The sequence below is a fragment of the Triticum aestivum genome, chromosome 6A, assembly GCF_018294505.1.
Source record: "Triticum aestivum cultivar Chinese Spring chromosome 6A, IWGSC CS RefSeq v2.1, whole genome shotgun sequence".
In the NCBI taxonomy this organism is placed as follows: domain Eukaryota; kingdom Viridiplantae; phylum Streptophyta; class Magnoliopsida; order Poales; family Poaceae; genus Triticum; species Triticum aestivum.
In genome coordinates this window covers 320668143-320680197 of record NC_057809.1, presented here as the reverse complement: position 1 = coordinate 320680197, position 12055 = coordinate 320668143, and positions in this window count along the sequence as shown.

Below are 12055 nucleotides of genomic sequence, written 5' to 3'. Positions count from 1 at the left end.
CAAGTAAACATGTTCCAACAAGGAACAACATCTCCATGTTCCAACAAGGAACAAACTTCAATCTTCACCTGCAACTAACAACGCTATAAGAGGGGCTGAGCAAAGCGGTAACATAGCCAAACAACGGTTTGCTAGGACAAGGGGGGTTAGAGGCTTGGTTTAACAACATGGGAGGCATGATAAGCAAGTGGTCGGTATCGCAGCATAGGCATAGAAAAAGAGCGAGCAACTAGCAAGCAAAGATAGAAGTGATTTCGAGGGTATGGTCATCTTGTCTGAAATCCCGCAAGGAAGAAGAACGAGTCCATGAAGAAGACAAACGGACGTAATCGGAACCAACCCGAAGAAGCAACACCGGAAAGAAACAAACAACATAGTAAACAACCACGACATGAACATGGCATGATGCGCAACCAAGTATGATGCATGTCCGGTTTAATGAAGCATGGCATGGCAAAGAGCACAAACAATCCTACAAATTAAGTGGAGCTCAATATGCAACGAGTTTCATATTGACGGAACACCACATTAATTATTTAGTTCTCTCCCGGTTAGGTACTCAACAAATTTGAATGTTGGTTAACATGGCAAGAGGTGAAGCATAACAAAACTATACCATTTAAACCATTTAAATGGGGCCGGATATAACAAACAACAAATCCGGTAAATCCCCTTATGCATTAGTAATTTGGTGCAACAACAATCTAAACATTTTAATTGTTGTTATCATGATGCGGATGACATGAACAAGTTTATGCAAATTTTATTAAAAGTTGACAAGAGCATTATGAAGCATTTTTCATCGTGGCGGAAATGAAAGGGGTGCCACGGCGACGATAACGAAACGGTGCCACGGCAACGTTCCGGTTCCGTCAACTCATTGAGACGTCGGTGCAAAAGAAAGTGACGGGAGTGTGTCATGCGATGAACGGTGGGGTGCTCCCGGTAACCGGGTTCCCACGGGTTAGCAGCAAAAGAGGAGGACCGAGCAAGTGACAACTTGGACACGGTGCAGACAATGTGTGCATCTCATGCAACACATGCAAACGTTCTCGGACGATCGTCTCGGGGTTATACCTTCGAAGTGTGCAAAAGGGACGATTCTCGTTCGGTGCAAAACAAAGGAAGTAGACGTTCTCAGGACGTTCGGAGTGGAGGTAGTCGTACACGGCGACGGTAGTTGTACACGGGTCTTCGGCCACGGAAGTCATACGCATCCGTAGATGTTCGGGGTCACGACATGGAACTAGACGTCCACGGGGTCTTCAAGGGTTGACGGTAGTCGTACTCGGGTCATCGGCGATGGTAGTTGTTCTATGAATCGGGCATCAAGGTACTTGTCGTTCTTAGTGATTCCGAAGATGGCGGTAGAGGTACACTTTCGAAAAGGGACTTGACGCATCAAAGGTCTTCGGTGCCACGGTACTTGTCGGTCCGGGTCTTGACGTATCCAAAATGGTCGTCGGTGGTGGAACTTGGCGCTGTTGTGGTGGACGTTCGGGCACCGTACGTCGTGGTACTTGGTAAATCCCGGAGACGGTAGTTGACGAGCCTGGTAGGCGGTCTTGATGAATCCAAGTAGCACCAGGCACACGTCCACGGTCAGTCTTCAGACTTGTTTTTTTCCTGTACATGACTGCAGGGGGTCCTGGGGGGAACTCGGCGATGGCCATGGCAAAGAGGCGACGGTAGTGGAGAAGCAGGGAGCAACATCTTGAGTCGCGGCAGCAGCAACTGTCACAGGCGGAGGTCGGGGCCGGAGCAGAGCAAGGTTCCCGCGGGCAGCCAAGAGGTCATCCCTCGCGAGGTGGCGCAGGACTGTGATGGTGGTGGTGCGCTCTGGCGAGACGGGGACGCAGGGAAGGGGTAGAGCGCGGCAGGGCAGGTCGGGTCGACAACTTCGATGGCCGGCCAGCGAGGCTATGGTGTTGGCGCAGAGGGGATGTGCAGCTAGACTTGTGGGGGTGCAGCGTCGCAGCAGCTTACCCGGGAGGACAAAGAAGGAGCGGAGGAGAGGACAGCGCGGGGCTGCAGGATCCGGCGTGGACGAGCGCTGGTCCGACAGAGAGGGGGCGCTGGGAGGACGGTAATGCCATGGCCGCGACGTGGTCCTGTTCGTCGGCGCGTGGAGGAGCAACGGCGAGGTAGAGGGGCTCCTCTGAGTGGGGATCGATGGAGATGGGGGACGAAGACGGTCGGTGCACCCTCTCCTGCGTGTGGTGACGCGCGAGGGAGGAGAAGGGATCGAGCACGGGGCTCTCGTGGCGTGAGGAGTGAGTGGCGGCGCGAGGGAAAGGAGATGAGGATCGGGAAGGAGAGAACGAGAGGGAGAGAAGTGGGTCGGGTAGAGAAGGGGTCGAGCGCCTGGCCTCCTCTCCTGGCGGCGCGAGGGAGGGATCGAGAGGGAGAGAAGTGCGGTGCAGGAGCTGGGCTTTGGGCCATCTAGGTCAGGCCGCGAGGTATAGTTAGGTGGGCCTTAGGGGCTTGTTGGACTGCGGGGAAAAGATGGGCCTGGGTTCTCTTCTCCCTCTCCCTCTTTAAAACTTAATCCTTTAACAGAAAAGAAATTAGAGAGAGGAAAAGAAAGAGAGGGTTAGGGAAGGATTTTGAGCATGGGGATAATTTTACTGGACTCGCAATAAAGATCTTGATCCAATAAAAGTATAAATGGGCATGTGTAGAAAGTTTGGATTCGAACTCGTTTGAATTAAATTCAAATGAGTTCGAATAAGAAGTGGGCGTTAGAAAGGTCCCAAAATGTTGAGATTTTTGGTAGACCTCCGGAAAGTGAAGAAAGAATTTAGGGCAAAGTTTGGAGACGAGGAATATAGTAAGAAAAGCATGGAATATTTTGCAAGTGTGTTTGCGGTAATTCCAAATGAGTGGAATATTTTTATTTAGCTCCCTAATATTGGGAGGATATGTTATAAAGAGAATCACCATGTGAATTCCCTCGGTTTAAATGGACCGAAGATCCATGCAATTTATTTTGTTGAGTTGCAAAAGATTTATGAGATGATGGCATGATGACATGATGCAATGCACATGATGCAACGAACCAAACAAAACACACGACGAAACCCGGAAACCCTGGAAGGCATCTGAAGCTCCGTACTTGGGGTGTCACAACACTCCACCACTACGAGAGGATCTCGTCCCGAGATCTAGAATGGCACCGGAGGGAAAACGGAGGAGAAAGAGAAGAGGTAAAACTAAGTTGCTCCTTTGACAAACGAGTGAGACCAAAGAACCTTGAAAAAGGTTAAACCATTTCAAGGAAAGAATACAACGGAGATAAATGAAGTTGAAAACACTCTGTTGGCAAAGAGGAACAAGGAAGAATAACTTTGGGCAGTACTCCGGTTGAGAAGGGATGCAAGGCTTGATACGGTGAAAAGAACTTGAGCAGAGGACATGACACTCCGGTTAAACAAGATAGAGAAGGAATAGGACTGATATAATTTGGACAGCACTTCGACTGTAAATGGAAGAAATTGAACATAATCTTGACAAACCGAGATGAGGAGTGAAAAGAGCAACAACACTAGACCTCCGGGAGAAAGAATAGAATAAAGATAATTGAGACAAAAGAATGTAGAAGAAAATGCCAACTTCTGCTACAAAAGAGCTTGAAAAGGTATCCTTAGGAGAAGGGTCGAATGGAGTTGTTGGAAAAACCAACAACGAAAAGAATAAGCTTGATATGGTCTTATGGAATACATCTCAAATTATAAGGTGACAACCTGCCACTCACGGGGAAAAGAATTGGATTGGTATGAGCAAGGAGACAAGAAACTTATTTCACCGGAAGGATGAAATAAGAACTTGGGTAATTTATGAGCACCATAGGTAGCAACAATCCTTAGGGAACGCTCTAGGTGAAATATAACCCAAGATAATTCCAACGAATAGGTTGATGGATTTAAAATACCTCATTCTTAACAATATGTGAATCATGAAATCTGAGCTCAAATTATCAAAAATGACAAAATAGCACCTCCAATAATATGGTAGAAAGAATTGCACTCCGGATTGCACGAAAAAGAATACTTGTGCTCCTTAGAAAAGAATGTTGATGAACACTTCGAGAAGGAAATTAAATCATTGATGAAACCATCATGTAGAACCTTCATGAAGAACTCCGATAACAAAAGGATAACGAGAAGAAAGAGAAGTTGAAAACACAAGGTGAATCCTTGCAATGATTAGATGGACCTTCATGATGAAATAAATTGAGAGAGCTTGGAACTCCGGAAAAGAAAAGATGAAACAATTGAAACCAAGATTTTTGATGAGGCTCCGGAATAAGGAATTAATCACTTGGATGAAACAAGAATAAGAATTACATTATGCTTATCCTTCACCAATTAAATTGATGACAAACAACGGATTTGACATATTACTTATTCTCGTAGAAAAGATTAAGAGAGATATAACATAAACTTGGGAAGGTCTTCAATGAACCACCGGTGGGATTGGAACAACGAATGAATTAATATGATAACCATGGAAGAGAATCTTGAACGAACCACCGTAAGAATTGAAAATGAACGAAGTATGGGTGAATCACCGGTAAGAATTAGCAAATGAACGAAGATATATGAGAGAGTTTAGATACATGAGAACAAAGGGATCACGAATTGATTAGAGATCACTTGATGCACCGGTAAGATTGGAGAATGACAACTGAAAGCTGAGAATGAATACACCTGAATTGATGGACTCCGGATAACAAATTGAGAAGACTCTTGAATTTGCTCTGGATAGTTGAAAAGAATTCTCACAATCCAAAAACAACTATGAGAGGATGGCAACAAGCTAGAATCACGAATCTTGAAGAGAATGGAGCAAGATATGGAGGAAAATTCTTCTTCGGTCTTCAAAATCTGAGAATGGCGACGAGAAACACCACCATGAATTATTTAGACACCCCGGAATGAAGAATGGAAAGGTTGAGCCAACAATGAAAAGGATTTAACCGATCTTGGAGAAAGGCATTTGACTGATGATAAATCATTCTTACGTCAAACTTTGAAAAGAAATTTGAGGATAGCTCCGGGAAAATAAGAAGAGTCAGGTAAGATCCTGGGAAAAGACCTGTGGGTTAGGGCCCACTCAAAAGAACACACCATTGAATGATTTGAAGGAGAGATTGCACCGGTTGAATTAAATGACTTGAATGATGGAACATCCTCGAAAGATCTTGAACGAATGCAGAGTGGAAACACGAATCTTCGAGATATATTGAGCACTCCGGAACAATTGAATAGCGAGAAATGAATGAATATGAGGAGCACCGGTACGAGAAGGCATTTGAAAAGAGGGAAGGATATGATCAACAAAGCTTGAATTAGTTCCACCGGAGAAGAAAGAGAAAGAATAATGATGAACTTGAGGTTCCGTTAGAATCTTCATGAGAATCACCGGATAAGAACATTGAAGGAAAAGAATGGAGAGACGTCCATCAATAAAATGATACTTGATTGAGAAATCTGAGTCCTTGAAGGAAAAGGGTGGGTGGGCGGGAAAACAAAGTCAACTTGGAACAGATGAAGACAATACCATTGAGAAGAACTAGTAATAGATCTTGTGGATGTAGAGATGATCGGATTCACTTGAAGAGAAAAACACCGGTGAAAAGGGTTGACATGACAATCCCGATTATCATGAAGGATTAGTAAACGCATAGGAGTACGAGAACACTGCTTAGGAAAGGTATGGAATCAACATTTGACTTCGAAGCAACTCGAATACCACAACTGAAAACAAAAAACAAAGGATTGGCTTGGAAAATAAGCCAGAACAAACCTATGATAGAGATTTCGTCCGAAGTTTTCGTGGTGGGGCCTACACGGGCTCGATCGTACAGCACCATCATGTACAAGGCAGTGCACATGACATACGAAGCGTCCCCGAGTCGGCATAGCCAAGGACTCTTTAAGACACAATGAGAACACTGTAAAACCAACCGTGAATAGGCGGACCACTAGACGTCGAACCGCAATTTTATATCATACATCTGTCGGAAAGATATCCTAAGAGCTACTTGAATTCCCACTTATAAACTCCCGAAACTTTCCAGTTATGCAATCAGGTGTTGGGGATACAGGGGAAGCATAATATCTCACCCAAAGCTAGCAAATCCTACATCCAGCTGTATCCATCCTTCAACATATAACCAAGAAACCTTCGGAAATCGTCTACCTCAACCTTCAAAAAGCATCCGTTATACGAGTTATGGCAATACTCCCGAACTCCCGCCCCAGTACTGGGTGGCGTCGAGGTTATCTCACCAACAACTGCATAAAAGAGATTTTCGATGTCGACGAAACTAATCTCAGGTATTCCAGAACTACAACGATAAAATTGTGACGACAACACCTCGGAGCTCAACTCCCCGGGACACAGCCACAACCCCTAAATGACAGGAGGCACCAAGAACAATGTTCTCGTCACAAAATCATAGGAACGATTCCAAGATACCCGCGTGATCCTAAATTTTTTTTAGTGAAATTTGAGAAGAGAAGAGACAAAACTCTACGTCAGGATGCCTTACCAGAGCGATGAAGGGACTGGGGAGTAAAAAGAATTCCTAAACTCTCCAATATATAATTCCTAAATGACTTAAAATATTTTTCTAGACTCAACAACGGTAGCTAATTCGATCAAGCAGGGGGGCTCCTAAGGCCGGGGAAGGCTCTGATACCAACTTGTAACGCCCTCGATGCGACTATATCTCCCACGTGCCGAAGCACGACTTAGAGGCATAACCGCATTGAAAGCAATGTCGCAAGTGAGGTAATCTTCACACTACCCATGTAATACATAAGGGAAAAGATACATAGTTGGCTTACAATCGCCACTTCACACAATACATGAATAAAGAATTACATCATCCAGATACAATCAAGGTCCAACTACGGAACCAAAATAAAAGAACACTACCCCAAAAGCTACACAGATCCCCGATCGACCCCAACTGGGCTCCACTACTGATCAACTAGAATGAAACAACATAAAGGACAAGATCTTCATCGAGCTCCTCCTGAGCTTGATTGCATCATCTGCACGGTTCAACGGCACCTGCAAGCTGGTTTTGGAAGTATCTGTGAGTCACAGGGACTCAGCAATCTCACACCCTCGCGATCAAGACTATTTAAACTTATGGGTAAGGTAAAGGTATGAGGTGGAGCTGCAGCAAGAGACTAGCATATATGGTGGCTAACATACGCAAATGAGAGCGAGAAGAGAAGGCAAAGCACGATCGAGAAACTATGATCAAGAAGCAATCCTAGAACAACCTACGTCAAGCATAACTCCAACACCGTGTTCACTTCCCGGACTCCGCTGGAAAGAGACCATCACGGTTACACACGCGGTTGATGTATTTTAATTAAGGTCATCTTCAGGTTTTCTACATCGGACATAAACAAATTCCCATCTGCCCATAACCGCGGGCACGACTTTCGAAAGTTCAAATCCCTACAGGGGTGTCCTAACTTAGCCCATCACAAGCTCTCACGGTCAACGAAGGATATCCCTTCTAGCGGGAAGACCCGATCAGGCTCGGAATCCCGGTTACAAGACATTTCGACAATGGTAAAACAAGACCAGCAAAGCCACCCAGATGTGCCGACAAATCCCAAGAGGAGCTGCACATATCTCGTTCTCAGGGCACACTGGATGAGCAAGACGTCAGGTAAGCCAGCCCAGAGTTGCCCCTGGTAGCCTCGGACATCGCTCAGTTGGACCAACACTTAGAGAAGCACTGGCCCGGGGGGGTTAAAATAAGATGACCCTTGAGCCGGCCGACTCAAGGGAAAGAAAAGGCTAGGTGGCAAATGGTAAAACCAATGTTGGGCCTTGCTGGAGGAGTTTTATTTAAGGCGAACTGTCAAGGGGTTCCCATTATAACCCAACCTCGTAAGGAACGCAAAATCCGGGAACATAACACCGATATGATGGAAACTAGGGCGGCAAGAGTGGAACAAAACACCAGGCATAAGGCCGAGCCTTCCACCCTTTACCAAGTATATAGATGCATTAATTAAATAAGAGATATTGTGATATCCCAACAAGTAAACATGTTCCAACAAGGAAGAACATCTCCATGTTCCAACAAGGAACAAACTTCAATCTTCACCTGCAACTAACAACGCTATAAGAGGGGCTGAGCAAAGCGGTAACATAGCCAAACAACGATTTGCTTGGACAAGGTGGGTTAGAGGCTTGGTTTAACAACATGGGAGGCATGATAAGCAAGTGGTAGGTATCGCAGCATAGGCATAGCAAAAAAGCGAGCAACTAGCAAGCAAAGATAGAAGTGATTTCGAGGGTATGGTCATCTTGCCTGAAATCTCGCAAGGAAGAACAACGAGTCCATGAAGAAGACAAACGGACATAGTCAAACGGGTCCTCACAAACACGACGTTGTCGGAACCAACCCGAAGAAGCAACACCGAAAAGAAACAAACAACATAGTAAACAACCACGACATGAACATGGCATGATGCGCAACCAAGTATGATGCATGTCTGGTTTAATGAAGCATGGCATGGCAAAGAGCACAAACAATCCTACAAATTAAGTGGAGCTCAATATGCAATGAGTTGCATATTGACGGAACACCACATTAATTATTTAGTTCTCTCCCGGTTAGGTACTCAACAAATTTAAATGTTGGTTAACATGGCAAGAGGTGAAGCATAACAAAACTATACCATTTAAACCATTTAAATGGGGTCGGATATAACAAACAACAAATCCGGTAAATCCCCATATGCATTAGTAATTTGGTGTAATAACAATCTAAACATTTTAATTGTTGTTATCATGATGCGGATGACATGAAGAAGTTTATGCAATTTTTATTAAAAGTTGACAAGAGCATTATGAAGCATTTTTCATTGTGGAGGAAATGAAAGGGGTGCCACAGCGACGATAACAAAACAGTGCCACGGCAACGTTCCGGTTCCATCAACTCATTGAGACGTCGGTGCAAAAGAAAGTGACGGGAGCGTGTCATGCGATGAACGGTGGGGTGCTCCCGGTAACCGGGTTCCCATGGGTTAGCGGCAAAAGAGGAGGACCGAGGAAGTGACAACTCGGACACGGTGCAGACAACGGGTGCATCTCATACAACACATGCAAACGTTCTCAGACGATCGTCTCGGGGTTATACCTTCGAAGTGTGCAAAAGGGACGGTTCTCGTTCGGTGCAAAGCAGAGGAAGTAGACGTTCTCATGACGTTCGTAGTGGAGGTAGTCATACACGACGACGGTAGTTGTACACGGGTCTTCGGCCACGGAAGTCGTACGCGTCCGTAGATGTTCAGGGTCGCGACATGGAACTAGACGTCCACGGGGTCTTCGAGGGTCGACGGTAGTGGTAATCGGGTCGTCGGCGACGGTAGTTGTTCTATGAATCGGTCATCAAGGTACTTGTCGTTCTTAGTGATTCCGAAAAGGGACTTGACGCATCAAAGGTCTTCGATGCCACGGTACTTGTCGGTCCGGGTCTTGATGTATCCAAAATGGTCGTCGGTGGTGGATCTTGGCGCTGTTGTGGTGGACGTTCGGGCACCGTATGTCGTGGTACTTGGTAAATCCCGGAGACGGTAGTTGACGAGCCAGGTAGGCGGTCTTGATGAATCCAAGTAGCACCAGGCACACGTCCACAGTTAGTCTTCAGACTTGTTTTTTTCCTGTACATGACTGCAGGGGGTCCTGGGGGGGGGGGACTCGGCGATGGCCATGGCAAAGAGGCAGCGGTAGTGGAGAAGCAGGGAGCAACAGCTCGAGTCGCGGCAGCAGCAACTGTCACGGGCGGAGGTCGGGGCCGGAGCAGAGCAAGGTTCCCGCGGCCAGCCAAGAGGCCGTCCCTCGCGAGGTGGCGCAGGACTGCGATGGTGGTGGTGCGCTCCGGCGAGACGGGGACACAGGGAAGGGGTAGAGCGCGGCAGGGCAGGTCGGGTTGACAACTCCGATGGCCGGCCAGCGAGGCCGTGGTGTTGGCGTAGAGGGGATGCGCAGCTAGACTTGTGGGGGTGCGGCGTCGCAGCAGCTCGCCCGGGAGGACGAAGAAGGAGCGGAGGAGAGGACTGCGCGGGGCTGCAGGATCCGGCGTGGACGAGCACTGGTCCGACAGAGAGGGGGCGCTGGGAGGACGGTGATGCCATGGCCGCGACGTGGTCCTGTTCGTCCGCGCGTGGAGGAGCAACGGTGAGGCAGAGGGCCTCCTCTGAGTGGGGAGCGATTAAGATGGGGGAAGAAGACGGTCGGCGCGCCCTCTCCTGCGTATGGTGACCCACGAGGGAGGAGAAGGGATCGAGCATGGGGCTCTCGTGGCGTGAGGAGTGAGTGGCGGCGCGAGGGAAAGGAGATGAGGATCAGGAAGGAGAGAACGAGAGGGAGAGAAGTGGGATCGGGCAGAGAAGGGGTCGAGCGCATGGCCTCCTCTCCTAGCGGCGCGAGGGAGGGATCGAGAGGGAGAGAAGTGCGGTGCAGGAGCTGGGCTTCGGGCCATCTAGGTCAGGCCGCGAGGTATAGTTAGGTGGGCCTTAGGGGCTGGTTGGACTGCGGGGACAAGCTGGGCCTGGGTTCTCTTCTCCCTCTCCCTCTTTAAAGTTTAATCCTCTAACAGAAAAGAAATTAGAGAGAGTAAAAGAAAGAGAGGGTTAGGGAAGGATTTTGAGCATGGGGATAATTTTACTAGACTCGCAATAAAGATCTTGATCCAATAAAAGTATAAATGGGCATGTGTACAAAGTTCGGATTCGAACTCGTTGGAATTAAATTCAAATGAGTACGAATAAGAAGTGGGCGTTAGAAAGGTCCCAAAATGTTGAGATTTTTGGTAGACCTCCGGAAAGTGAAGAAAGAATTTAGGGCAAAGTTTGGAGACGAGGAATATAGTAAGAAAAGCATGGAATATTTTGGAAGTGTGTTTGCGGTAATTCCAAACGAGTGGAATATTTTTATTTATCTCCCTAATATTGGGAGGATATGTTATGAAGAGAATCACCATGTGAATTCCCTCGATTTAAATGGACTGAAGATCCATGCAATTTATTTAGTTGAGTTGTAAAAGATTTATGAGATGATGGCATGATGACATGATGCAATGCACATGATGCAACGAACCAAACAAAACACACGACGAAACCCGAAAACCCTGGAAGGCATCTTAATCTCCGGACTTGGGGCGTCACATCATCCTCTTAAGAAAAATGAAATACTTGATATCTTTTATAATGGACTAACCGATGCTTCTAGAGACCACCTGGATAGTTGTGCTGGTTCTGTTTTCAGGGAAAGAACACCAGATAACGCTGAAATTCTCTTGAATAATATGTTGACAATTGAAAATAATTGGACACTTCCTGAGCCAGCTCCTGAGCCTATTCCTAAACCAACTCTGAAGAAAAGGGGTGTTCTATTTCTCAGTCCTGAAGATATGCAAGAGGCAAAGAAATCCATGAAAGAAAATGGTATTAAAGTTGAAGATGTTAAGAATTACCTCCTATTGAAGAAATACATGGTCTTAATTTACCGCCTATTGAAGAAATATATGGTGTTAATCCATCACCTATTGAAGAAACACATGGTCTTGATAACCCGACACAGGTAGTAAAGGTAAATTCTCTCTATAGATATGATAAAGCTGAAATCCCTCCTACTAAGTTTGCTAGCCAATGTTTGGATGAGTTTGATAACTTTATGGTTGGGCAAGAAGACTTCAATGCTTACTTTGGTAGACAATTGAAACAAAATGCTTATATGATTGAACACTTGGGTGATTATATATCTAGAGTTAAGGGTGAACTTAAACTCATTAGTAAACATGCTTCTATGGTTACCACTCAAGTAGAAAAAGTACTTAATGCTCAGAATGATTTGCTCAATGAATTAAATAGTAAGAATAATGACTATGCTGTTAGAGTGGCTACTAGAACTGGTAAGATAACTCAGGAACCTTTGTATCCTGAAGGCCACCCTAAGATAATTGAGCTAGTTTATCAGAGAAATAATATAGATGCACCTAGTCCTTCTAAAA